The 25,333-nt window shown below is 42.1% G+C and overlaps 1 long non-coding RNA gene and 2 pseudogenes across 1 annotated transcript; 1 reads left to right on the top strand and 2 right to left on the bottom strand.

Moving 5' to 3' along the window:
• The first annotated feature begins 499 nt into the window (after positions 1 to 499).
• Positions 500 to 2,223, top strand: Nip7-ps5 (nucleolar pre-rRNA processing protein NIP7, pseudogene 5; annotated as a pseudogene).
• A 2,421-nt stretch (positions 2,224 to 4,644) lies between these two features.
• LOC134485645 (uncharacterized) lies at positions 4,645 to 11,454 on the bottom strand. The gene is made up of 2 exons (XR_010063864.1): positions 11,056 to 11,454; positions 4,645 to 10,955 (listed from the first exon to the last, which is right to left on the bottom strand). It is a non-coding gene; the product is annotated as an uncharacterized LOC134485645 (long non-coding RNA).
• A 12,610-nt stretch (positions 11,455 to 24,064) lies between these two features.
• On the bottom strand, positions 24,065 to 24,678 carry Nip7-ps6 (nucleolar pre-rRNA processing protein NIP7, pseudogene 6; annotated as a pseudogene).
• Between the last annotated feature and the right edge of the window lie 655 nt (positions 24,679 to 25,333).

Here is a 25,333-nt window from a genome sequence, read left to right as displayed (position 1 = left end):
ATATGCACCATTATATTCCCAGAAGCCTTACTTTTAATAGCCAGCAGCTAGAAAGCACTCAATTGTTCTTCAACAGAGGAATGGATTCTGAAACTGTGGTACATTTCCATAACCAAGTACATTGCAGAGGCCAAGAAGTGCTTGCTGACAGGAGCCTGATATTGATGTCTCCTGAAGATGCTATTCCAGAGCTTTACAGATACAATGGGAATGCATGCAGCTAAGCATGGGGCCCCAATGGTAGAGTTAGAGAAAGGACTGAAGGAGCTGAAGGGGTTTGGAAAACCATAGGTAGAAAAACAATATCATCTAACCAGAGAACTCAGAGCTCCTAGGGACGAAACCAAACCAAAGAGTACACAGGAGGGACCCATGACTCCAGCAGCATATGTAGCAGAGGATGGCCTTATCTGCCAACAGTGGGAGGAGAAGCCTTTGGTCCTGTGAAGGCTGGATTCCCTAGTGTAGAAGAATGCCAGGGCATGAAGCCAGTAGAGAAATGTTGGTGTTAGGGGGCACATCCTTATATGAGCATGAGGATGGGGATGGGAGTGGGGGTAACCAAAAAGGAGATAAAGTTTGAAAAGTAAATACATGAAATAAAATAAAAATTCTTAACCAGTTTTTCTAAAGAAATCTTAGGTCAAGAAGGACACAGAGCATATATTACTGTGTTTCTGAGACTGATGTCACTTATAATTTGTTATATCAGTACATGGGGCAGCTGAGGTCTCTAATCCCAGCACTGCAGAGTATAAGACAGAGCAATCATTATTAGGTAGAGGTCAAAATCATCTACATCAAAAATTGTAATATAACAAAAAAAATGTAGGTTTCTGTAAATCCAATAGAGGGGATTCAAAAAGTTCATTTATTGGGCTTTCTATTCTCCCATGGTCATTGGTTTCTCCCTAAGACCAGTGCAGGCTCTGCTGCAAAGTGAGCATAGTACAAGGGTCCTTTAGCATTTCTGGACAAACCAGTAAGTTTTTAATCAACATTCCAAGAAATGTGAAGCCCCACCTGGCTTGTTATGTCTTCACAATGATGGGTAAAAAAACCTTCTATTTGGAAAAATAGGAGAATTCAGCCAGGATCAGCTGATTCAGTGTCCAGAACATTTATGAGATGCTACCAGATTTTTAGTGTAAGTCAGTCTGCAACCTCTGCACACACAATGCACTACCTGTCAAATCAGAAACCAAGGAGTATTTGATCATAATCCATAGTGTTGGAGTGTAGTGCCAGGGAACTCTTCGTAATCTCCTAAAACATGGACAGAAGCTAATCTGAAACAAGTTAAATCAGGGTCTTTATTCTATTCTAGCTAACGCAGGCCCCTCTAACACATCACATTTACTGGCACAGAATGATTATATCAAATTTGATATCAGGGCCTACAGGAGGACTCCTTTTCTGATGTTAAAGGTAACCTTGCCTATCCCTTGTTGATCTGCATTCATCAGTCCAGTGGCAGACTTTGACACACTTTTTGCATTTTCCAGAAGGCTGAAGTTTTCTCTTTGTATTGTTTCTAGGTTAAAAAATTATTTCTAGTCATGTCTTGCCTATAATCCGTTTTCAAATTACCTTCCTTACCACAATTAGAATATCTCCCATTAGGGATGAAGATCCCGGGAGACAAGCTAGGGGAAAAAGAAGCCTTTGATTGAAAAAGAGGCCCGGGTTCTGTTTGAGAAGATTTCAAAATACATTGGAGAGAATCTACAACTCCTACTGGACAGACTGGACGGCACCTACTTTTTCCAGCTCCACAAAGACCAAGTGTATTATCTGAGTGAGATGAGCCCTAAACTGGATGCCAACATATCCAGAATAAGCTAGTGTCCCTGGGGACATGTTTTGGAAAGTTTACTAAGACCCACACTTTCTGGTTGCACATTAAAACACCTTGTACACTATGCCAAGTATGGACCAAACTGGAGCAGAGCAATCCTTCTTGTATGGAAACCTGGTGTGAAATCCTGTCTGAGTTGAATCACTGAATACACGGCTCAGTACCAGGGAGTAGTGGTTTATTCCATGGCAGACATTCCTTTGGCTTTTAGGATAGCAGTGAAGTCTACCCAAGAGTGCAGAAAAGTGGACCCCATTGTAGTGGTCATGTTCCATCAAGCAGATATTGGAAAGTACGTATGCCAAGAAGAGACATTGATTTACAATAGTCATCCCAAGAACATTTTGCTGTGTGAGAGGACTTAGCTTTCCTATGTGCTAGCCTTCATGCTAAATCAGGATAACACTGAGATATGCAGCTTGGATTCTTATCAACAGAAATGGCTCAAAAATAGGGTTTCTGGAACTCTAGAATCAAATTCAGGTGGATAACAAAGGTAAGGCCAGCTCAGGCTATTTGGCAAGTTCAAGGCTATCTTGGGCTACTTAGATTTTTCTTAAAAATCTAAAACATGCAAACCAGAACCTGTGACTGTTTGTGTGAACAAATAGAGTGTTTCTATTTTGTATCTGCATCATGTTTGTTTGAATCAGGAGACTTGTTCTGAGTGACAGCTTCTCAGACACTTCAGTGAGAACAGGGGTAATCTTACTGTTAACTGCGATACCACTTTTCCAGGATGATAATAGCACAGTGGACTTTAAGGATAGTGTGCCATGCCTGTGGTTTTATATATGAAGTTTAATAAATTTTAATGGTTTAAAAATATCTGCCATTTTGATTTTTCATGATACCTTTAGAAATAACTTCTATCATATTATCACTATAAACGTGAGATTCAATAGCAGCTGTATCTCTAATTTATTCATCTATTGGGCCTGATCTTGCCTTTAAATGTCTAATCACCCTCTTCAATCTGAATTTCAATTTTCAAAAATTTAATTAGTCTTTTTCTGACTTTTGAATCTGATATTATTCTATTGTTGCTGAAGTCAATCTTTGCAAAAATTCAGGGAAGACTTCCTTTGGACCCTGTATAATTATAGTATGTGACACAGACCTCTCTCTGGACTCTTCAATTTTATCTCAAGCATTTAAAGCTGCTAGACGAAATTGCATTAAACTATGATCATGAAATCCAAGCTGGATTTGTAATTCAGCATTCTATGATAAAAAATTCAAGTCTTTGAACAAATTGAATGGGTCAGATGACAAAAAGTTCTGTTATGTTTATGAATCAGTTGAATTAACATAATAAAATAACAGATATCCTACCACAAGTGATAAAGAGATTCAATGCAATGTCTATCAAAATTTCCTGGATGGCTGTATGTAGAAGAATGAAGCCCAAGAAGAAGGAAAACCAAAATTTGAATGCTTCATTTCTTCTAAAAAAGATAACAAAATACTCATAGGAGGAAGAACAGAGACAAAGACTTAAGGAAAGTTCATCCAGAGACTGCACCACCTGATGATTCATCCCATATGCTTCTGCCAAACCTAGTCACTATTGCTGATGCCAAGAACTGCTTTCTGACAGGAGCCACATATGGGTGTCTCCTGAGAGGCTCTACCAGAGCCCTACTGATACAGATGAGGGTGCTTGCAGCTAATCATTGCACATCATAGGAACATCAATGGAGAAGTTAGAGAAAAGACTGCAGGAGCTGAAGGGGTTTGCAATACCATAGGAAGAACAACAATATCAATCCAACAAATGTCACCAGATGTCCCAGTGACTAAATCACCAAACAAAGAATACATATAGAGGGACCCATGACTCAAGCCACATAAGTGGAAGAGTATGGCATTGTCCAGCTTCAATGAGAGGAAAATCCCTTCGTCCTGTGAAGGCTTGATTCCCCAGGGTGTTGAACTTTGTGTAGGTGGATGGGAATGGGCACATCCTCGTAGAAGGGTGAAGGGGGAGGCAGTATAGTACAGAGGGGAAAGGGGATAACATTGGAAATGTAAATACATAAAATATCCAGTCACGAAACTAGATAAAATGAATGAAGCAAAGAAGTGCAGGCCGATAGGAACTGGATGTAGATCTCTCCTGAGAGACACAGACAGAATACAGCAAATACATAGGCGAATGCCATCATTAAATCACTGAACTGAGAATGGGACCCCCGTTGAAGGAATCAGAGAAAGGACTGGAAGAGCTTGAAGGAGCTTGAGACTCCATATGAAAATCAATGCCAACCAACCAGAGCTTCCGGGGACTAAGCCACTACCCAAAGACTGTACATGGACTGACCCTGGGCTCCAACCTCATAGGTAGCAATGAATAACCTAGTAAGAGCACCAGTGGAAGGGGAAGCCCTTGCTCCTGCCAAGACTGAACCCCCAGTGAATGTTATTGTTGGGTGGAGGGCAGTAATGGGGGGAGGATTGGGAGGGGAACACTCATCTAGAAGGGGGGGGTAGGAGTTAGGGGGATGTTGGCCTGGAAACCAGAAAGGGGAATAACAATCGAAATGTAAATAAGAAATACTCAAGTTAATAAACATGGTGGGGGGGAAGTGACTTCAAGCTGACAGGACTAGGCTTTTTTAGCAGATGCTTGTTTACCCAGCTGGCTTAGCCCCAGTAGCAAGTCATATCTCCAGTTCATCGTTGACATGTGAATTCCTGTTCTACCTTCTCTGGACATTGGGTATTTCCTGGTCCAGACTGGGGTAGCCTCAGCCTTCAACTGGACTAGAACTGAGGTCTTATGATGGGCACGTCCTATTGGGTTCTTTTTTTTTGTCCAAACCTCAAGGAATTTTTCAAGGATCATCTGAAGATAAAGAAAGGCTTAGAAATGTGACTGGAAAGGGAACAATTTGAACTCTTGTTCTTTTGTAAGACACCAAAGTGGCCTTAATACAGGAGTGCAGCCCACAGACTACAGATTTGCTTGAGCTTATCTCTGATCTCTTCCCCAATTGTGGTCTGGGGGAGCATGATTCCTGGCCAACATACCATAATGATGTAAGAACCCATAGTGGCCTTACCTCAGGAGCGCCACCCACAGAGCACTGATTGACAAAGTGACTGATGCAATAGCCTGAAGGTATAAGGTTTTTAAATCACATTGGTGGGGTTGCTCTTCCACACAGGGAGAGGTTAAATGACCACTAGGATGGGAAAGAACCTCACTCAAATCTCGAGACGACAGAAACCCCCCAAAACTAAGGAGAAACCTGTGTTGATGTAATAAACAAGAGGTGTAATTGAGGAACCAGAGCTCTGGGGACGACATGTATCTCACACATTAGACAAAGGAGTCGACCCCGAGCCCAATTAGGGGAAGGTATTTATAGGGAAAATTACAGAGGCAGTTGGCAACAGTCACACAAAGCAATTTCTTTGGTTGGTTTACGTTGGCACACATGATCTAACTTGGGCTCAGTTCAACTCTAGGCCACCCTGCTTCTGGGACAAGCTGCCCCTAGTTCTTGTTTTTCTCAGGACTCAAGTCAGGCCTTATCGATGGTTTGTGGTGGCTATAGCCAGGCTACATCCCCAAAACATGTTATGTTATTCTTTGCAGTGAGATACACGTGTCCTCACAGCATGGTCAGTGGGGGATATTTTAAAATTTTTATTCTTTCATTCCTCACTTCTGCTTGTGACTAGTTCTAATCTTAGAACTCAGGGCCTTCTTCAATTTTTCCCCTAAGGTCTTCTGAGGCATGATATTGTTGGCAAAGCATTAAAATCTGCACTGCACTAACTCTTTCTCTAATAAAGGCTATAAACTTATTAAAAATACAGGGTCCAAATGTCAAAAGTAACAAGAGAATTACTAAGGGTCCTGGGAGTGTGGAAATTAGTCTGACATCCCCAAGCAGAACAGTATAAACTTTCTAAGCACCCACAACGTCGGATGGTAGCCCAGTCTCGGCCATCTCGGGGGCAAACCTAAAACCCCAGTCTCCCCAATTGGCAACTTGCTTCTGGACTTCCGCATCTGAACCTGCTCCCAGGTGAAAATCTCTTTGGGACTTTTAAGGGCATACTCTGAGGATCTGTGTCAGGAGTTTCACAGGTGTCCAGCCCAGCTACCAACTTACAAATGTCAGGGGTGAGAGTGGGCAACCATGTGTATGGTGGGACCACCTTGGAGATGGACCATATTACCTCCCATGTCTGGGAGGAAATTTGCCAAATCAGTTTCTGAGGGATATGGGGATTATAAGCTCTTACAGCAGAGATAAAGCTTAAGAGGATTAGCAGTCTTTTCTAACTTCCATTCATTTCTGAGAATATCTGGTGCTGTCTTCAAATGGGAGGCGTGGACCCATGCAGCATTCCCATCTACCTAACAACAGTGGGAGTGGTTAACAGTACTAGATAGGGTCCTTTCCAGTGAAGTTATAAATTCTCAGCCTGGTGTTGCTGGACCAGGACTGTGTCTCCTGCTGGGAATTGGTGAGGTGCCCTGGACTTCCCATCTTGTAGGCGTCCTTCACTTGGCTCCAAATTCCACTTTGGACTGTTTCTAAAGACTTTAAATGAGCAAACACATTTTAGGAAAAACCTCAGGGTAAGGGACCCCGCCCAACTTAATGAGGGAGGGTTCTCATACATAATCTCATAAGATATTAGGCCAAAAGGGTGAGAAGTGTTCGGTACGTGGAACAGAACAATAGGAAGGAGGACAGTCCAGTCTTCCCCCAACCCGTCTCTAAGTCCAATTTTGTCAAGGTGTCTTTTAGAGTTCTATTTATCTTTTTTTACCTGCTCAGAACTCTGTAGTCTCTTTGGGGGCATGGGTAAGGCTGAATCTGGAAGGGGCATTTCTTGCTCTGAATAGAGCAAGAGGGAAGAAGTGTCACCCAGTCTGTGCCAGTCTCCATGGTCAATTTGGTCAGGGCCTCTTTTAGAATTTTATTTATTCTCCCGACCTGTCCTGGACTTTGAGGTCTGAAGATGTAATATAATTTTTTAATCGACCTCTAAATGCCTGGCCAAACCCTGGCTTACCTTGGGAATGAAGGCAGGGCCACTGCCTGACCCAATTACCTTGGGCACTCCAAACAGGGGGAAGATTTCTTCCAGTATCTTCTTGATGACTACCGAGGCCATCTCTTGCTTGGTGGGGAAAGCTTCTACCTAGTCCTGAAAAGGTATCTATAAACACTAGGAGATATTTGTAACCATATTTTCCTGGTTTTATCTCTGTGAAGTCCACTTCTCAGTAGGATCCAGGTCGTTCCCCATGGAGCCTCCTTCCAGAGTCAACTTTCCTGAAAACAGTTACCTTTTGGCATGGTATACATCAGTGCACTATCTGTTCCACAAGATACTTGACAGCTGTGACATAATATTTAGTTTTTGAAAACATCTGGATGAGTTTGCTTACCCCTAAGTGAGTCCATTGATGCATTTGTTTTATCATGGCCTCTGCCTCCTTTTGTAGCAGGATCTTTTTTCCCATTGAGTTATACAAGAGTCTCTTCGTCAGCCTCGCTGTGTCATGGAGGACCCTTAACATAGCCAGAAGCTCTTTTTTTCTTGCCCTCAGATATCAGTAGGCCCCTCTGCTGATGGGCTATAGCAAAGGCATACCTGCTGTCCACATAGATGTTAAGTCTCTTTCTCAGCTCAAGAGCTTTGGTGAGGGGAGCGAGCTCTACCCTCAGAGTAGAGGTGCCTTCTGGTAGGGCCTGAGCCCATATGACTCTGTTTCTATCTACCATTGCTGCCTCAGGCCATCTTTTTCCTTCTCTAAGAAGCTGCCTCCCATCTATGGACCAGATATCATCTACCCCCTCTGGTGGCTCTTCAGTCAGATCTTGATAACGCCCCTGTGCTTTAGCGAGCACCTGCTAATAGTCATGAAGGGGGGGTCTAGTTCAGAGTGCGGAGCAGGGTTGCCAGGTTCAGACTCATAGGGGCAGTCTGGAATCACAAGGAACAAGTGGGATATCTGGCCCATGCCAAGGTCCACCGTTCTTCGGGTAGTCCATGAGTATTGTTTGTTGCCGGTGGTACCCTGTACTCAAGGTCTTTTGCTGGACACTAGCCTATTTCCTCATAGGAGCACAGAGTGTTGGACCCCCATATTCACAAAACAATTGGATGGGCTTCCCTTCTATTTTTGCTCATAGACAGCACTCTAGGCCTTCTGGCCACTGGAGAGGCCCCTTGTTCTTCCTGGGGCAGTCCTTGACCCAGTGTCCTTTTTCTTTGTAGTAGGCACACTGATCTTTAGCCAGGAATTCTCTTCTGTTGCCAGGTAATGTCTTCCTAGATTCCATAACTACTGTTGCCAGTATATGTTCCTCTCCTGTCTTTTATCTCTCTTTAGCTCTCTAACTTCCTCTTCTCTTTGTCTCTTTTTTGTCCCTAGCTTCCTGCTCTTTTTACCTTCTTTCCTCTTTCTCTTCCTCAGTCTCTCTGTTATGATATCTTCTGCATCTTCCTCTACAGCTACTAGATGCTGTCCACTTAGGTGCTCAGACCCTGAACCATACTTCAACCTTACTTTCTCTGCAACTTACACTAACTCTCTCAGCAACTTATCTTAACCCATCAAGTTTCTGTAACTTTTTCTTTATATCTTTTTCTTACCTTAGCCAGATTAGTAGGACATTTTCCAGCCCCTCAGAGACCTATCCTTGGAGCCTGGTGGTAGACCAGGAGCACTCCCTACCTTCAGGAAGTCAACAGTCAGGAGTGAAGGTTTTCCATCCATGTCTGGAACATTTTTTCTGGCCTCTAGTGGGATTCTGTCTTTCCTTGGTGGTAAAGAAGACCCGGAACAGTTACTAACAGGCATCTCAAGTGGGATGGTGACAAAACAAGAAGAGAATCTAGAGAATAGAGGTCCACTGAAGAGGACAAATAGCATTTAGTCACACAGCTAAACCAGGAGGCCATTTTGGGACAAAAAGGCCATTGTAAAAATAAGCAGAAGCTTTTTGCCTGTGAAACAGAAAGGCAGGCAGAGAGGCAGTTGATCTGTTACCGATTGTCTCTCAGGACTTAGATTTTCCCTCAAGGGGTATCTCTCTTCAGTGTCAGCTTGGTGGCTTTGCCTCTCAATATAACCAGCCTCCAAATGACACTAGGCTTCTAGTAAGAACTAATAACAAAATGATGAAGAGATGATTAGGTCCTGGCTGTTAGATGCCAAGTGGCTGACATAAGAATTGTAACCAGTTCACCTGGGACATTCAGGACCTCAGTAGCAGCCCTTTACCAAACTGTCTCACTGGATTAAAGGCCCATGGAAAAGAAAACATTAATCCTGACCTTGGCCATAACCAAAGCCTGAAATCTAAATTTTGACTGGCAAAACAAAGTTCTTCACAGCTTTAGTAGATTCTTTTTGAAACTATTTTATGGGCTTCCTTGCCCCCCAACCTGGGGCATTTTGACCACATGGGCAGGAACTGGCTGCTGAGGGGATAGGATCCCCTCAGCACTCTCCATGTCAATGATGACTTAACAGGGAAGGTGACTTAATGTTGGAGACAGACTCTTCTCTTGCAATAGGGCCAGCAGATAAGGGGAGGAAGGCAGGCTCTCTCAAAGAAAGTTATCTGAAGGCACTCTCTTTTTGCTGTCAAAGCATCATCCCTGGATGGTGGCCCCTTCACCTTGAAACTCTTTCCCAATGGCTCAGGCTGCTGCCCATGCACAGCCTGCAGGTTGCTTCCCTGTGCACTTGCCACCCTCAGCCCCACACTTCCCTACTCTGTGCTGTTCCTTTCTTAGAAGCTGTGAATGTTTAAGCAACAGGTAGAATTTCTCTTCAGGATCCAAGTTAAAGCTTTCAGGTTCTTGTTAATACCCGCTTCAGACAGGGTCACTCACTAACCTGGAGTCCTTCATACACAACTGTCAACAGCAGCTTGACTGGTCAAGGGCAGCAAAGGGAGGGGCATCTCTCCATGGGGAGGAGGTTCAAGAGGGAAAGATAAAACTCCCTGGCAGAAAACAATTTTTCTCAAGCAAATTATTTTTAACTTCTAAGTTAAGTACCAAGAGGACCAAGTAAAACTCTTTGATGAACAAAAGAAATAGTTCCGTGATTAAGTTTCCAGTTATAAAGATCAGAGGAGGAGAAAGGCTAATACTGAAGTGGCTGCATCCCCTTCCCTGGACCTGGGGGAGGTCTATAATCCTTCAAGGCAAAAACAAGAATCTGGCCAGTAGAGGAGTCAGGGGTGAGTGATAGCCGACTTCATGTCCCCTGGGCTGGACCAGAAGTGTCTGCCTCCAGAGGGGCGGAGGATTCAAAAGGTTGGGTACACCATAAGTGTGCAAAGGCATGGTTATTGTGGAGTCAGGCTCTGTGGGTCTCCAAGCCCTTCGGCTTCAGGTACCTGTAACCGAACATCTACTCCATGCTTCTTTTACCTGTGGAGCAGAGAATAGAGGCCACTGGGGAGAAAATGGGGGATATGAGGGAGGAGATGGCCATTCAGGAGTCTTTTCAATCTCAGGATAGGTCTTAGGAGGAGCAGAGGCTGCTGGGGATTTTGAACCAGGTTTTGCCAAACTGAGATATAAGGTTGCTGGTCCCGGTGAGCTCCTGGATTTTCCTGAAAAAAACAATAGCTTTATCATCAAGAATCATAGTCAGGTCAAAAGAGCCCTTGGGGGGCCAGCCGACACTGAAAGTCTGCCACTTTCCCTTCTTAACTTCAACTGACATATTAAGTGCTCTGTCCTTAACTTCACTCCACTGATCTAATGTCAGGCTTAAGGGGGTCATTACCATCTGTCCCATCATCACAAAAAACACTAAACAGATAAACAGCAGACAACACAAAGAGACCACAATATCCACAATATCCAGACTACAACTGCCATGCCTAGTCTGCAGGCACCAGCAAAGACAGTTTCAGATAGAAAAGGTCTTTGAAGTTTCTCTTCCAAGAGGAACACACTATCCTCTTCTACCGGATAGGAGACCACCAGGAATCCCTCGCTCTCCTGTTGCTCTGAAGCATCCCCAGGGCTGTAGCTTGCAGTCCTCTGGACACATCTGTCAGCCACAGCTTCTGAGCTTTACAACTCCAGAAAGCATCTGCGAAACCAAACCACTTTTCAGATAATAACCAGAACCAGAACAGAGAAAGACACAGACAGTGGCCACACACTCAGACACAATTGGAGAGCCCCCTTACCTCCAAGAAGGTCTTTAGAGTCGTGGGTGGTTGAGAGATCCTGGATGAGCCCCCAAATTAAAGTCCACCTGGGTGGTGAAGACCCCCACTCAAATCTCGAGATAACACAACCCCCCAAGAACTCACGAGAAACCAATCCTGATGTAATAAAGAAGAGGAGTATTTGAGGAACCAGAGCTCTTGGGATGACACCTATCTCACACAGGAGACAGAGGAGGCGACCCCGAGCCCAATTAGGGGAAGGTATTTATAGGGAAAATTACAGAGGCAGTTGGCAACAGTCACACAAAGCAATTTCACTGGTTGGTTTACATTGGCACACATGATCTAACTTGGGCTCAGTTCAACTCTAGGCCACCCTGCTTCTGAGACAAGCTGACCCTAGTTCTTGTTTTTCTCAGAACTGTTGCGTCAGGCCTTATCAAGGTCAGATGGTTTGTGGTGGCTATATCCAGGCTACATTCCCAAAATATGTTATGTTATTCTTTGCTGTGAGGTGCACTTGTCCTCATAGCAGGGTCAGTGGGGGATAGTTTAATTCTTTATTCTTGCAAGGCAACCCTGTACCCAAAAAGCACACAACTTTCATTCATTACACAGGGCACACTTCACCAACAGGGTTAGCTTGCTTATTCTCATTGCTGGTACACAGGACAAAGGATCTTGTCAGGTATTGGCTGGCCTGCTCAAAGGGCAGTTCTTGCCTCAGTTAGATATTTTCATCATCCAGCACTACACCTGGCCTTGGTGAATCTCTGGGAAAGGGCTAGGTTGGCACTAACCCTTGGGGGTGGGGGGAGGTGAGCTTCATAGTCAGGCAGGGTCAGGATGACATCTTGTGTTGCTCTCTGAATTTACCATAGGGAGGGTTAGGGAGTCTTTCGAAGGACAGGTGTTTTCGTTTTGTCCTAATTAGCTTGGTCGTCATCAGTGAGGCCTGGTCATTCTTGACTCATTATCTTGATCACCAAAACTATATCATATCACTTGGCATCCTGATGTCAGAAGTATCTCTCAGAAAGGTCACAAGTTTGTCATAGGCATCCTGACCACCAGATATATTTCTCAAAACCTTGTTTTTACAGCTTTGTTTCTCATATCTATGAAACTATGAAACTATTACTTCAGCATCAATTGTCTTTTTCTACTCATAAATATAAAGCCAGAGACATATGTCTAAAGATGCTGAGTTCTCCTGCTTGCAGGACCTGGAACATGGCCCCCTTGTTCTATTATACTCTCACTAGCTTCCTCTTTTCTAAATGCTTCACTGTCTAAACTTGGTTGTCCTGGATATTGCTCTTTAGATTGATCATGAATTTAGACATCTGTATGCTGGTCTCCTGGGATTAAAGGTGAGTACCACTACACTTGTATTTAAACATTGCCTCACCTAGAACTTGCTCTGCTCTAGTCTAACCTTGAAATCAGAGCTCTGCTTGTCTTTGCCTCCTAGGATTAAAGGTTTGTAGTAAGTTGCCTGGAGTGTGAACTTACCTGGGTGGGATCTTGCCCCAAGGTCATTACTTCCTTATTTAATTTACTATCCTTGAACACAGAATTCAGCTCCAATTCACTTCCTGTTGTTCCTTAAATACTCAAATCACATATTTTGTTTTCTCCTTTTTCAACTTCCTTTTTTTATTAAAATGCTCTTCGTAAGAGTGAATTTTAGCAACTATACAAGAGACCTTGCACTAGGCTGTTTTGAGTCTTTCTTTTTCCAGAAAATGAGTCTAAATCTCTTCACCTTAACCTCAGGCAGACACTTTAGACAAGAGCAAAAAGTAGCCACATTCTTCACCAAAATACCAGAAAAGCAGCCTTCATAGCAGGTACAGAAATTCTTCTCCTCTGAAACCTCTTGGACCAGGCCTGAACAATTCAAATTACTCTCAGTAACAAAGTCTTCCACATTTCTACAAAGATGGTCCATTAAGCCCCATTTTAAAACATTATAAGGCTTTCCTAATCCAAAGTCTCCAAATCTACATTCCCCCAAACAAAAGCATGTGTCAGGCCTATCACAAAAATACCCGGCTCCTGGCACCAACTTCTGTCCTAGTTAGGGTCATATTTCTGTAAACAGACACCATGAGCAATGTAAGCTTTCTAAAGGACAACAATTATTTGGACCTGGCTTACAGTTTCCAAGGTTCAGTCCATTATCATCAATGAGGGAGCATGGCAGTGTCACAATATCCAGGCAGGCATAGTGTAGGAGGACATCTTTACCAAAGGAAGCCTGGAACAAACTCAGCAACCTCAGGCACCTGGCAGGAGGTCCTCCAAGCCCAAACCCACAATGACACACTTACTCCAACAAGGTCTTGCCTTCTAATAGTGACACTCCCTGGGCCAAGCATATGCAAACCATCAAAAAGGGAAACATTATATCCAGCATGTTCATTCCCTCTGGGTCAAAGTGTATCTGTGCTCCTATTTAGTGAAGCAATGTTTTCCATCTGGGAGTACTGGCATTCAGAAATAACCATGAATGAATCTGACTCATTACAAAATCAATCTTTCTATGGCTAGACACGGATAAGTCTTGGTGGCTGTTGCCCCTGTACCCATTTTTTCATTTGAAATTGGTGCCAGTGCTTGTTTCAAGACAGAATTTTGTGCCCTGTGCCCAAAGAAAACTATTAGGCTTTCCCCTACTCCTTTAAGTTTACCCAGAGCATGGAATGGAGCTGAACCACAAGGCTGTCAGTCATATAGTTCTTCCTACATAAAGTTATAGGACATTGCTTGCCTCTAAACAATCCATGCACTGAAGTTCCTGACAGATATCAGCGGCTGTTTGTTGAAAAAAAAAAAAAGCCAAGCTTCCCACTGATAATTTTCTCTCATTTCTGTGTCTGAGAGAATGTAAATCTTATGGGTCAAACAATTCTTTTTAAATATTCTGTAGAGCTCTCATTATTTCACCTGGTTACTGTAGGTAAATTTATAGGCCAACTTGATTAAAACTTCTCTGAGGCTCAGCAAATGGAATCTGGTGGTAGACACATATATTCTCCCTACCTTCAACAGCCTTAAAATCCCCAGTTGGGTATGGTCAAAGTAAAGGCTGCATCAATATTTGCCTGGACTTGTGTGTGCAGATTATTTGCCTCCGGAACCAATTTTCAAGCTTCTCCAACAATTCTCCCACTTTCTTCAGTTGTGAAAAGAACCTGGAACTGCTGTTGGCAGTCATCCCAGGTGGGTTTATGAGTCAACATGATTGAATCCAAAAGATCTAAGGGATATGAGGGTCTTTTTGAAAATGGAGGGAGGGGGTCTACAACTTCCAATTATAAAGGTCATTACTGGTCAATGGTACTTAGGACACAAACTGTCTCCCCTGTACATCTGGGTGTTCAGAAGTCTAGAGGAGTATGGTCATAGTAGAGTCAATCCCCTGGGCAGAATGGCATGAATGTGTGTTGAACTCATATTAGGTAAGGGCACTAATACTCAAAGTAAAAATGCCTAAGCTGCCATTTCATTTCTCATTATGTGTACACAAAATCAAAGGCATCAAAGTATAGCAGCAGCCATTAAAAGTCTCCCCATCAAAAATGCCCATGATTTTCACCTGCTATTATGAGAGGCATTATGGCATATACTCCTCAAATCATGTCACAAAATAAAAAGAGAAGGAATATTTCACACTCTATTTTATGACAGATTACAGTTACACTGATATCTAAAACACATATCAATTTCCCTTATGGACTCATGCAAACATAATCATTAAATAACTGCAAGAACACATTAAAAATATCATTTTCAAAAACTAAGTAGGCTTTGTCTCAAGGTGAATAAGGGTGGTTCAATATAGAAAAAAATCAATAAAATTTAATTGACCACATAAACTAACTGAAATAAAGCAAAACAAAAGGGAGCAAACAAAAAGCAAAAAACATGATCATTAAACTGGATCAGGACATGGTCTTTAAGAAGCAAACCCTTAATGATAAAAGTTCTCCAGAGATTGGCACACAGGTGATATGGATAAATATAATAATGGTAATATAGAAGAAGCCCATATCAACATCAACTTAAATGGGGAGAAACTCAAAGCCAGTATACAAATGCAAAGGTAAGTCAAGGTTTCTCATTCTCTTAAATAAACTCAATAAAAGAATTGAAGTCATTTTTTTTCAGTTTTTCTTTATTTATTTAATACTTAATAATAATTCTTTGGTTTCCGGGCAAACATCCCCCTCACCCCTCCTCTTCCTTATGGGTGTTCTGCTCCTAACCCTCCCCCCATTGCCGCCCTCCCCCCAACAGTCTAGTTCACTGGGGTTTCAGTCTTAGCAGGACCCACGGCTTCCCCTTCCACTGGTGCTCTTACTAGGATATTCATTGCTACCTATGAGGTCAGAGTCCAGGGTCAGTCCATGTATAGACTTTAGGTAGTGGCTTAGTCCCTCGAAGCTCTGGTTGCTTGGCATTGTTGTACATATGGGATCTCGAGCCACTTCAAGCTCTTCCAGTTCTTTCTCTGATTCCTTCAACGGGGGTCCTATTCTCAGTTCAGTGATTTGCTGCTGGCATTCGCCTCTGTATTTGCTGTATTCTGGCTGTGTCTCTCAGGAGAGATCTACATCCGGCTCCTGTCGGTCTGCACTTCTTTGCTTCATCCATCTTGTCTAATTGGGTGGCTGTATATGTATGGGCCACATGTGGGGCAGGCTCTGAATGGGTGTTCCTTCAGTCTCTGTTTTAATCTTTGCCTCTCTCTTCCCTGCCAAGGGTATTCTTGTTCCCCTTTTAGAGAAGGAGTGAAGCATTCATATTTTGATCATCCGTCTTGAGTTTCATTTGTTCTAGGCATCTAGGGTAATTCAAAATTTGGGCTAATAGCCACTTATCAGTGAGTACATACCATGTATGTCTTTCTGTGGTTGGGTTAGCTCAATCAGGATGATATTTTCCAGTTCCAACCATTTGCCTACGAATTACATAATGCCGTTGTTTTTGATAGCTGAGTAATATTCCATTGTGTAGATGTACCACATTTTCTGTATCCATTCCTCTGTTGAAGGGCATCTGGGTTCTTTCCATCTTCTGGCTATTATAAATAAGGCTGCAATGAACATAGTGGAGCACGTGTCTTTTTTATATGTTGGGGCATCTTTTGGGTATATGCCCAAGAGAGGTATAGCTGGATCCTCAGGCAGTTCAATGTCCAATTTTCTGAGGAACCTCCAGACTGATTTCCAGAATGGTTGTACCAGTATACAATCCCACCAACAATGGAGGAGTGTTCCTCTTTCTCCGCATCCTCGCCAGCATCTGCGAGGATGAGCAACCTGAGTTTTTGATCTTAGCCATTCTCAATGGTGTGAGGTGAAATCTCAGGGTTGTTTTGATTTGCATTTCCCTTATGACTAAAGATGTTGAACATTTCTTTAGGTGTTTCTCAGCCATTTGGCATTCCTCAGCTGTGAATTCTTTGTTTAGCTCTGAACCCCATTTTTTAATAGGGTTATTTGTCTCCCTGCGGTCTAACTTCTTGAGTTCTTTGTATATTTTGGATATAAGGCCTCTATCTGTTGTAGGAGTGGTAAAGATCTTTTCCCAATCTGTTGGTTGCCGATTTGTCCTAACCACAGTGTCCTTTGCCTTACAGAAGCTTTGCAGTTTTATGAGATCCCATTTGTCGATTCTTGATCTTAGAGCATAAGCCATTGGTGTTTTGTTCAGGAAATTGTTTCCAGTGCCCATGTGTTCCAGATGCTTCCCTAGTTTTTCTTCTATTAGTTTGAGTGTATCAGGTTTGATGTGGAGGTCCTTGATCCACTTGGACGTAAGCTTTGTACAGGGTGATAAGCATGGATCAATCTGCATTCTTCTACATGTTGACCTCCAGTTGAACCAGCACCATTTGCTGAAAATGCTATCTTTTTTCCATTGGATGGTTCTGGCTCCTTTGTCAAAAATCAAGGGACCATAGGTGTGTGGGTTCATTTCTGGGTCTTCAATTCTATTCCATTGGACTATCTGTCTGTCTCTGTACCAATACCATGCAGTTTTTATCACTATTGCTCTGTAATACTGCTTGAGTTCAGGGATAGTGATTCCCCCTGAAGTCCTTTTATTGTTGAGTATAGTTTTAGCTATCCTAGGTTTTTTGTTATTCCAGATGAATTTGCAAATTATTCTGTCTAACTCTTTGAAGAATTGGATTGGTATTTTGATGGGGATTGCATTGAATCTGTAGATCACTTTTGGTAAAATGGCCATTTTTACTATATTAATCCTGCCAATCTATGAGCATGGGAGATCTTTCCATCTTCTGAGGTCTTCTTCAATTTCTTTCTTCAGTGTCTTGAAGTTCTTATTGTACAGATCTTTTACTTGCTTGGTTAAAGTCACAACGAGTTACTTTATATTATTTGGGTATATTATGAAGGGTGCCGTTTCCCTAATTTCTTTCTCGGCTTGTTTCTCTTTTGTGTAGAGGAAGGCTACTGATTTATTTGAGTTAATTTTATACCCAGCCACTTTGCTGAAGTTGTTTATCAGCTTTAGTAGTTCTCTGGTGGAACCTTTGGGATCACTTAAATAAACTATCATATCATCTGCAAATAGTGATATTTTGACTTCTTCTTTTCCGATCTGTATCCCCTTGACCTCCTTTTGTTGTCTGATTGCTCTGGCTAGAACTCCAAGAAATATATTGAATAAGTAGGGAGAGAGTGGGCAGCCTTGTCTAGTCCCTGAATATAGTGGGATTGCTTCAAGTTTCTCTCCATTTAGTTTAATGTTAGCAACTGGTTTGCTGTATATGGCTTTCACTATGTTTAGGTATGGGCCTTGAATTCCTATTCTTTCCAGGACTTTTATCATGAAGGGGTGTTGAATTTTGTCAAATGCTTTCTCAGCGTCTAATGATATGATCATGTGGTTTTGTTCCTTCAGTTTGTTTATATAATGGATCACGTTGATGGTTTTCCGTATATTAAACCATCCCTGCATGCCTGGGATGAAGCCTACTTGATCATGGTGGATGATTGTTTTGATGTGCTCTTGAATTCGGTTTGCCAGAATTTTATTGAGTATTTTTGCGTCGATATTCATAAGGGAAATTGGTCTGAAGTTCTCTTTCTTTGTTGGGTCTTTGTGTGGTTTAGGTATAAGAGTAATTGTGGCTTCATAGAAGGAATTCGGTAGGTCTCCATCTGTTTCAATTTTGTGGAATAGTTTGGATAATATTGGTATGAGGTCTTCTATGAAGGTTTGATAGAGTTCTGCACTAAACCCATCTGGACCTGGGCTCTTTTTGGTTGGGAGACCTTTAATGACTGCTTCTACTTCCTTAGGAGTTATGGGGTTGTTTAACTGGTTTATCTGTTCCTGATTTAACTTCGGTACCTGATATTTGTCTAGGAAATTGTCCATTTCCTGTAGATTTTCAAGTTTTGTTAAATATAGGCTTTTATAGTAATATCTGATGATTTTTTGAATTTCCTCTGAATCTGTAGTTATGTCTCCCTTTTCATTTCTGATTTTGTTAATTTGGACACACTCTCTGTGTCCTCTCGTTAGTCTGGCTAAAGTTTTATCTATCTTGTTAATTTTCTCAAAGAACCAACTTTTGGTTCTGTTGATTCTTTCTATGGTCCTTTTTGTTTCGACTTGGTTGATTTCAGCTCTAAGTTTGATTATTTCCTGCCTTCTACTCCTCCTGGGTGTATTTGCTTCTTTTTGCTATAGAGCTTTTAGGTGTGCTGTCAAGCTGCTGACATATGCTCTTTCCTGTTTCTTTCTGCAGGCACACAGCGCTATGAGTTTTCCTCTTAGCACAGCTTTCATTGTGTCCCATAAGTTTGGGTATGTTGTACCTTCATTTTCATTAAATTCTAAAAAGTTTTTAATTTCTTTCTTTATTTCTTCCTTTACTAGGTTATCATTGAGTAGAGCACTGTTCAATTTCCATGTATATGTGGGCATTCTTCCCTTATTGTTATTGAAGACCAGTTTTAGGCCGTGGTGGTCTGATAGCATGCATGGGATTATTTCTATCTTTCTGTACCTGTTGAGGCCCGTTTTTTGACCAACTATATGGTCAATTTTGGAGAAAGTACCATGAAGAGCTGAGAAGAAGGTATATCCTTTTGCTTTAGGATAGAATGTTCTATAAATATCCGTTAAGTCCATTTGGCTCATGACTTCTCTTAGTCTGTCTACGTCTCTGTTTAATTTCTGTTTCCATGATCTGTCCATTGATGAGAGTGGGGTGTTGAAATCTCCCACTATTATTGTGTGAGGTGCAATGTGTGTTTTGAGCTTTAGTAAGGTTTCTTTTATGTATGTAGGTGCCCTTGTATTTGTGGCATAGATATTTAGGATTGAGAGTTCATCTTGGTGGATTTTTTCTTCGATGAATATGAAGTGGCCTTCCTTATCTTTTTTGATGACTTTTAATTGAAAATTGATTTTATTTGATATTAGAATGGCTACTCCAGCTTGCTTCTTCTGACCATTAGCTTGGAAATTTGTTTTCCAGCCTTTCACTCTGAGGTAATGTCTGTCTTTGTCTCTGAGGTGTGTTTCCTGTAGGCAGCAGAATGCAGGGTCCTCGTTGCGTATCCAGTTTGTTAATATATGTCTTTTTATTGGGGAGTTGAGGACATTGTTGAGAGATATTAAGAAATAGTGATCATTGCTTCCTGTTATATTCATATTTGGATGTGAGGTTATGTTTGTGTGCTTTTCTTCACTTTGATTTGTTGCCAAGACGATTAGTTTCTTGCTTCTTCTAGGGTATAGCTTGTCTCCTTATGTTGGGCTTTACCCTTTATTATCCTTTGTTGTGCTGGATTTGTAGAAAGATATTGTGTAAATTTGGTTTTGTCATGGAATATCTTGGTTTCTCCATCTATGTTAATTGAGAGTTTTGCAGGATACAGTAACCTGGGCTGGCACTTGTGTTCTCTTAGGGTCTGTATGACATCTGTCCAGGATCTTCTGGCCTTCATAGTTTCTGGCGACAAGTCTGGTGTGATTCTGATAGGTCTGCCTTTATATGTTACTTGACCTTTTTCCCTTACTGCTTTTGATATTCTTTCTTTATTTTGTGCGTTTGGTGTTTTGACTATTATGTGACGGGAGGTGTTTCTTTTCTGGTCCAATCTATTTGGAGTTCTGTAGGCTTCTTGTATGCCTATGGGTATCTCTTTTTTTAGGTTAGGGAAGTTTTCTTCTATGATTTTGTTGAAGATATTTACAGGTCCTTTGAGCTGGGAGTCTTCACTCTCTTCTATACCTATTATCCTTAGGTTTGATCTTCTCATTGAGTCCTGGATTTCCTGTATGTTTTGGACCAGTAGCTTTTTCCGCTTTACATTATCTTTGACAGTTGAATCAATGATTTCTAGGGAATCTTCTGCTCCCGAGATTCTCTCTTCCATCTCTTGTATTCTGTTGGTGAAGCTCCTATCTACAGCTTCTTGTCTCTTCTTTTGATTTTCTATATCCAGGGTTGTTTCCATGTGTTCTTTCTTGATTGCTTCTATTTCCATTTTTAATTCCTTCAACTGTTTGATTGTGTTTTCCTGGAATTCTTTCAGGGATTTTTGTGTCTCCTCTCTATGGGTTTCTACATGTTTATTTATGTTTTCCTGGAATTCTTTCAGGCATTTTTGCAATTCCTCTCTGTAGGCTTCTACTTGTTCTCTAAGGGAGTTCTTCACGTCTTTCTTGAAGTCCTCCAGCATCATGATCAAATATGATTTTGAAACTAGATCTTGCTTTTCTGGTGTGTTTGGATATTCCATGTTTATTTTGGTGGGAGAATTGGGCTCCGATGATGCCATGTAGTCTTCGTTTCTGTTGCTTGGGTTCCTGCGCTTGCCTCTCGCCATCAGATTATCTCTAGTGTTACTATGTTCTGCTATTTCTGACAGTGGCTAGACTGTCCTATAAGCCTGTGTGTCAGGAGTGCTGTAGACCTGTTTTCCTGTTTTCTTTCAGCCAGTTATGGGGACAGAGTGTTCTGCTTTCGGGCATGTAGTTTTTCCTCTCTACAGGTCTTCAGCTGTTCCTGTGGTCCTGTGTCTTGAGTTCACCAGGCAGGTCACTTGCAGGGGAAAAGTTGGTCCTACCTGAGGTTCCGAGGCTCATGTGTGCTCATGGGGTACTGCCTAAGTTCTCTCCGCGGCGGCAGCAACCGAGAAGATTTGCGCCGCTCTTTCCGGGAGGGTCTGTGCACCAGGGTTCCAGATGGCGTTTGGTGTTTTCTTCTGGCGTCTGGATGTGCGCAGAGTGCAGTCTCCTCCGGTCTCCCAGGCGTGTCTGCCTCTCTGTAGGTTTAGCTCTCCCTCCCGAGGGATTTTGGTGCAGAGAACTGTTTATTTGGTCTGTTTCCTTCAGGTTCCGGCGGTGTCTCAGGCGCAGGGGTCCTGCAGCTCCTGGGCCCTCCTCTACGGGAACCCAGAGGCCTTATACAGTTTCCTCTTGGGCCAGGGATGTGGGCAGGGGTGGGCAGTGTTGGTGGTCTCCTCCGCTCTGCAGCCTCAGGAGTGCCCACCTGACCAGGCAGTGAGGTCTCTCTCCCACGGGGTTTGGGAGCAGAGAGCTGCTGCGGGCCGAGATCCGCGGGTGTGGGACCTCCGGTAAACACAGGAAGTGCCCGGTCCTAGAGGAATTTTGCCTCTGTGTCCTGAGTTCACCAGGCAGGTTTCTTGCAGGGGAAAATTTGGTCCTACCTGAAGTTCCGAGGCTCAAGTGTGCTCGTGGGGTACTGCCTAAGTCCTCTCCGCGGTGGCAGCAACCGAGAAGATCTGCGCCGCTCTTTCCGGGAGCCTCCGTGCACCAGGGATCCAGATGGCGTTTGGTGTTTTCTTCTGGCGTCTGGACGTGCGCAGAGTGCAGTCTCTTCTGGTTTCCCAGGCATGTCTGCCTCTCTGTAGGTTTAGCTCTCCCTCCCATGGGACCTGGGTGCAGAGAACTCTCTATCTGGTCTGTTTCCTTCCAAGAATTGAAGTCTTAATTAGAACAATAAGGCTACTGGCAATTAAGAGGATAAATACAGTAAAGTTGAAAGAATGTTATTTGCAAATAGATAATACACATGAATTAGGTGGAAAAATTTACATGTCAGTTAATACATATAAGTTAGGTCAACTATTCTGCTCAGTGCAATGCAAACAGGTTTCTCCAAAGAAAGTCAGTTAGGCTCTGCTTCAGGCCAGTTGAATCCTAGTTCCAAGACATCAGACAAGAGTAAAACATCCACAGGATAGATGTCAGGTAGAGTGTCCAAGACCCTAATGCTGCCCTTTCCCTACACACCATTTTGAAATATTACAGCTGTATGAAATGCATATTCACAATGCTGCCTTGCCCCAGATTAACTGTAAATGTTCCAGCAAAATCGTAATCTAAACAGAAGTCATTGTTAAAAATACTGGTTTTAGCTATTAGCAGCAAGGTGTAGGTCATAGCTGTCAATCTCCTAAAATATCTTTCAGAGTTTTAGCAGAGACATAGACTAACAGAAGTTATGAACCAAATGCTCTTAACTGATGTTTATAGAACATTCCATCCTAAAACAAAAGGATATACCTTCTTCTCACCACCTCATGGTGCCTTCTCTAAAACTGATCATAAAATCATTCACAAAACAGGATGGAACAGATACAGAAAGACGGAAATAGTCACATGCATACTATCAGACAACCAGGGACTAAGAAAGTTCTTCAATAACAAAAATAAGGAAAGAAGGCCCACTTATACATGGGGGTTGAACAATGTTCTACTCACTGATAACTTGGTCAAGGAAGAAATAAAGAAAGAAATGAAAGACTTCTTAGAATTTAATGAAAATGAGGTACAACATACTGAAACTGATACGACACAATGAAAGTTGTGCTAAGAGGAAAACTCATAGCTCTGAGTGCCTGCAGAAAGAAATAGGAGAGGGCATACATCAGCAGCTTGATGGCACACCTAAAAGCTCTAGAACAAAAAGAAGCAAATACACACAGGAGGAGTAGAAGGCAGGAAATAAACAAATTCAGTGCTGAAATCAGCCAAGTAGAAATATAAGAACTATAAAAAGAATGAACAGAGCCAAAAGCTGGTTCATGGAGAAAATCAACAAGATAGATAAACCCTTAGCCAGACTAACCAGAGGGAACAGAGAGGATGTCCAAATTAACAAAATCAGAAATGAAAACGGAGACATAACAAAAGAATCAGGAAATTCAAAAAAACATCAGATCCTACTACAAATGCCTGTATTCAACAAAACTTGAAAATCTGAAGGAAATTGTCAATTTTGTAGACAAATACCAGGTACCAAAGTTAAATCAGGAACAGACAATTTAAACAACCCCATAGCTCCTAAGGAAATTGTAGCAGTCATTTAAAGTCTCCCAATAAAAAAATGCCCTGGATCAGATGGATTTAGTGCAGAATTCTATCAGAACTTCATAGAAGACCTCAGTCCAATACTGTCCAATCTATTCCATAAAGATGAAATGGATGGAGCACTACCAAATTCCTTCTATGAAGCCACAATAACTCTTATACCGAACCACAGAAAGACCCAACAAAGAAACAGGACTTCAGACTGATTTCCCTTAGGAATATGTACACAAAAATACTCAATAAAATTATTGCAAACAGAATCCAAGAACACATCAAAACGATCCTTCATCATGGTCAATTAGGCTTCATTCCAGGTATGCAGGGATGGTTCAATATCCAGAAAAGCATCAATGTAATCCCCTATAAAAACAAACCCCAAGGAAAAAAAAAACACACAATCATTTCATTAGATGCAGTGAAAGAATCTGACAAAATTCAACACCCCTTCATGATAAGAGTCCCAGAAAAAAAAAAAAAAGGAACTCAGGGTCCATACCTAAACTTGGTAAAACCATATACAGTAAAACAATAGCTAACATTAGCCTAACTGGAGAGAATCTTGAAGAAATCCCACTAAAATCAGAGACTAGACAAGGTTGCCCACTCTCTCCCTACTTATTCAATATAAACACTACTCCCTGGTATTGTAAATCAATGTCTCTTCTTGGAATATGTACTCTCCAATATCTGCTTGATGGAACATGACCACTACAATGGGGTCCAGTTTTCTGCACTCTTGGGTAGACTTCACTGCTATCCTAAAACCCAAAGGAATGTCTGCCATGGAATAAATCACTACTCCCTGGTACCAAGACGTGTATTCAGTGATTTGACTCAGACAGGATTTCACACAGGGTTTCCATTCAAGAAGGAGTGCTTTGCTCCAGGCTTTATCCATACTTAGCATAGGGTGCAAGGTAATCCAATGTTGTAATGTGCAACCAGAATGTGTGGGTCTTAGTAAACTTTCCAAAACATGTCCCCAGGGACACTAGCTTATTCTGGATATGTTGGCATCCAGTTTAGGGTTCATCTCACTCACACTTGGTCTTTCTGGAGCTGGAAACAGTAGGTGCCGTCCAGTCTGTCCAGGAGGAGCTTTAGATTCTCTCCAATGTATTTTGCAATCTTCTCAAACAGAACCTGGGCCTCTTTTTCAGTCAAAGGCCTCTTTTTTTCCCTAGCTTGGCTCCTGGGATCTTCATGCCTAATGGGAGATATTCTAATTGTGGTGAGGAAGGACATTTGAAAACGAATTATAGGCAAGACATGACTAGAAACAGTTTTTTTTTAACCTAGAAAGAATAAAAAGAGAAAACTTCAGCCTTCTGGAAAATGCAAAACGTTTGTCAAAGTCTGACACTGGCCTGATGAATGCAGATCAACCAGAGATAGGCAAGGTTACCCTTTAACATCAGAAAAGGAGTCCTCCTGTAGGCCCTGATATCAAATTTGATTTAATCATTCTGTGCTTGTAAACGTGGTGTGTTGGAGGGGCCTGAGATAGCTAGAATAGAATAAAGACCATGATTAACTTGTTTCAGATTAGCTTCTGTCTGTGTTTTAGGAGATTACGAAGAGTTCCCTGGCACTACAGTCCAACACTATGGAGTATGATCAAATACTCCTTGGTTTTTGATTTGACAGGTAGTGCATTGTGTGTGCAGAGGTTGTAGACAGAATGACTTACACTAAAAATCTGGTAGCATCTCATACAGGTTCTGGACACTGAATCAGCTGATCCTGGCTGAATTCTCCTATCCTTCCAAATAAAAGGGTTTTTTTTTTTTACCCATCTTTGTGAAGACATAACAAGCCAGGAGGGGCTTCACATTTCTTGGAATGTTGAATAAAAACTTACTGGTTTGTCCAGAAATGCTAAAGGACCCTTGTACTATGC

Source organism: Rattus norvegicus, chromosome 2 (genome assembly GCF_036323735.1).
Source record: "Rattus norvegicus strain BN/NHsdMcwi chromosome 2, GRCr8, whole genome shotgun sequence".
Taxonomy (NCBI): Eukaryota; Metazoa; Chordata; class Mammalia; order Rodentia; family Muridae; genus Rattus; species Rattus norvegicus.
The sequence above is the reverse complement of the archived record's forward strand: the minus strand, read 5'-3'. Positions and strand labels throughout refer to the sequence as shown.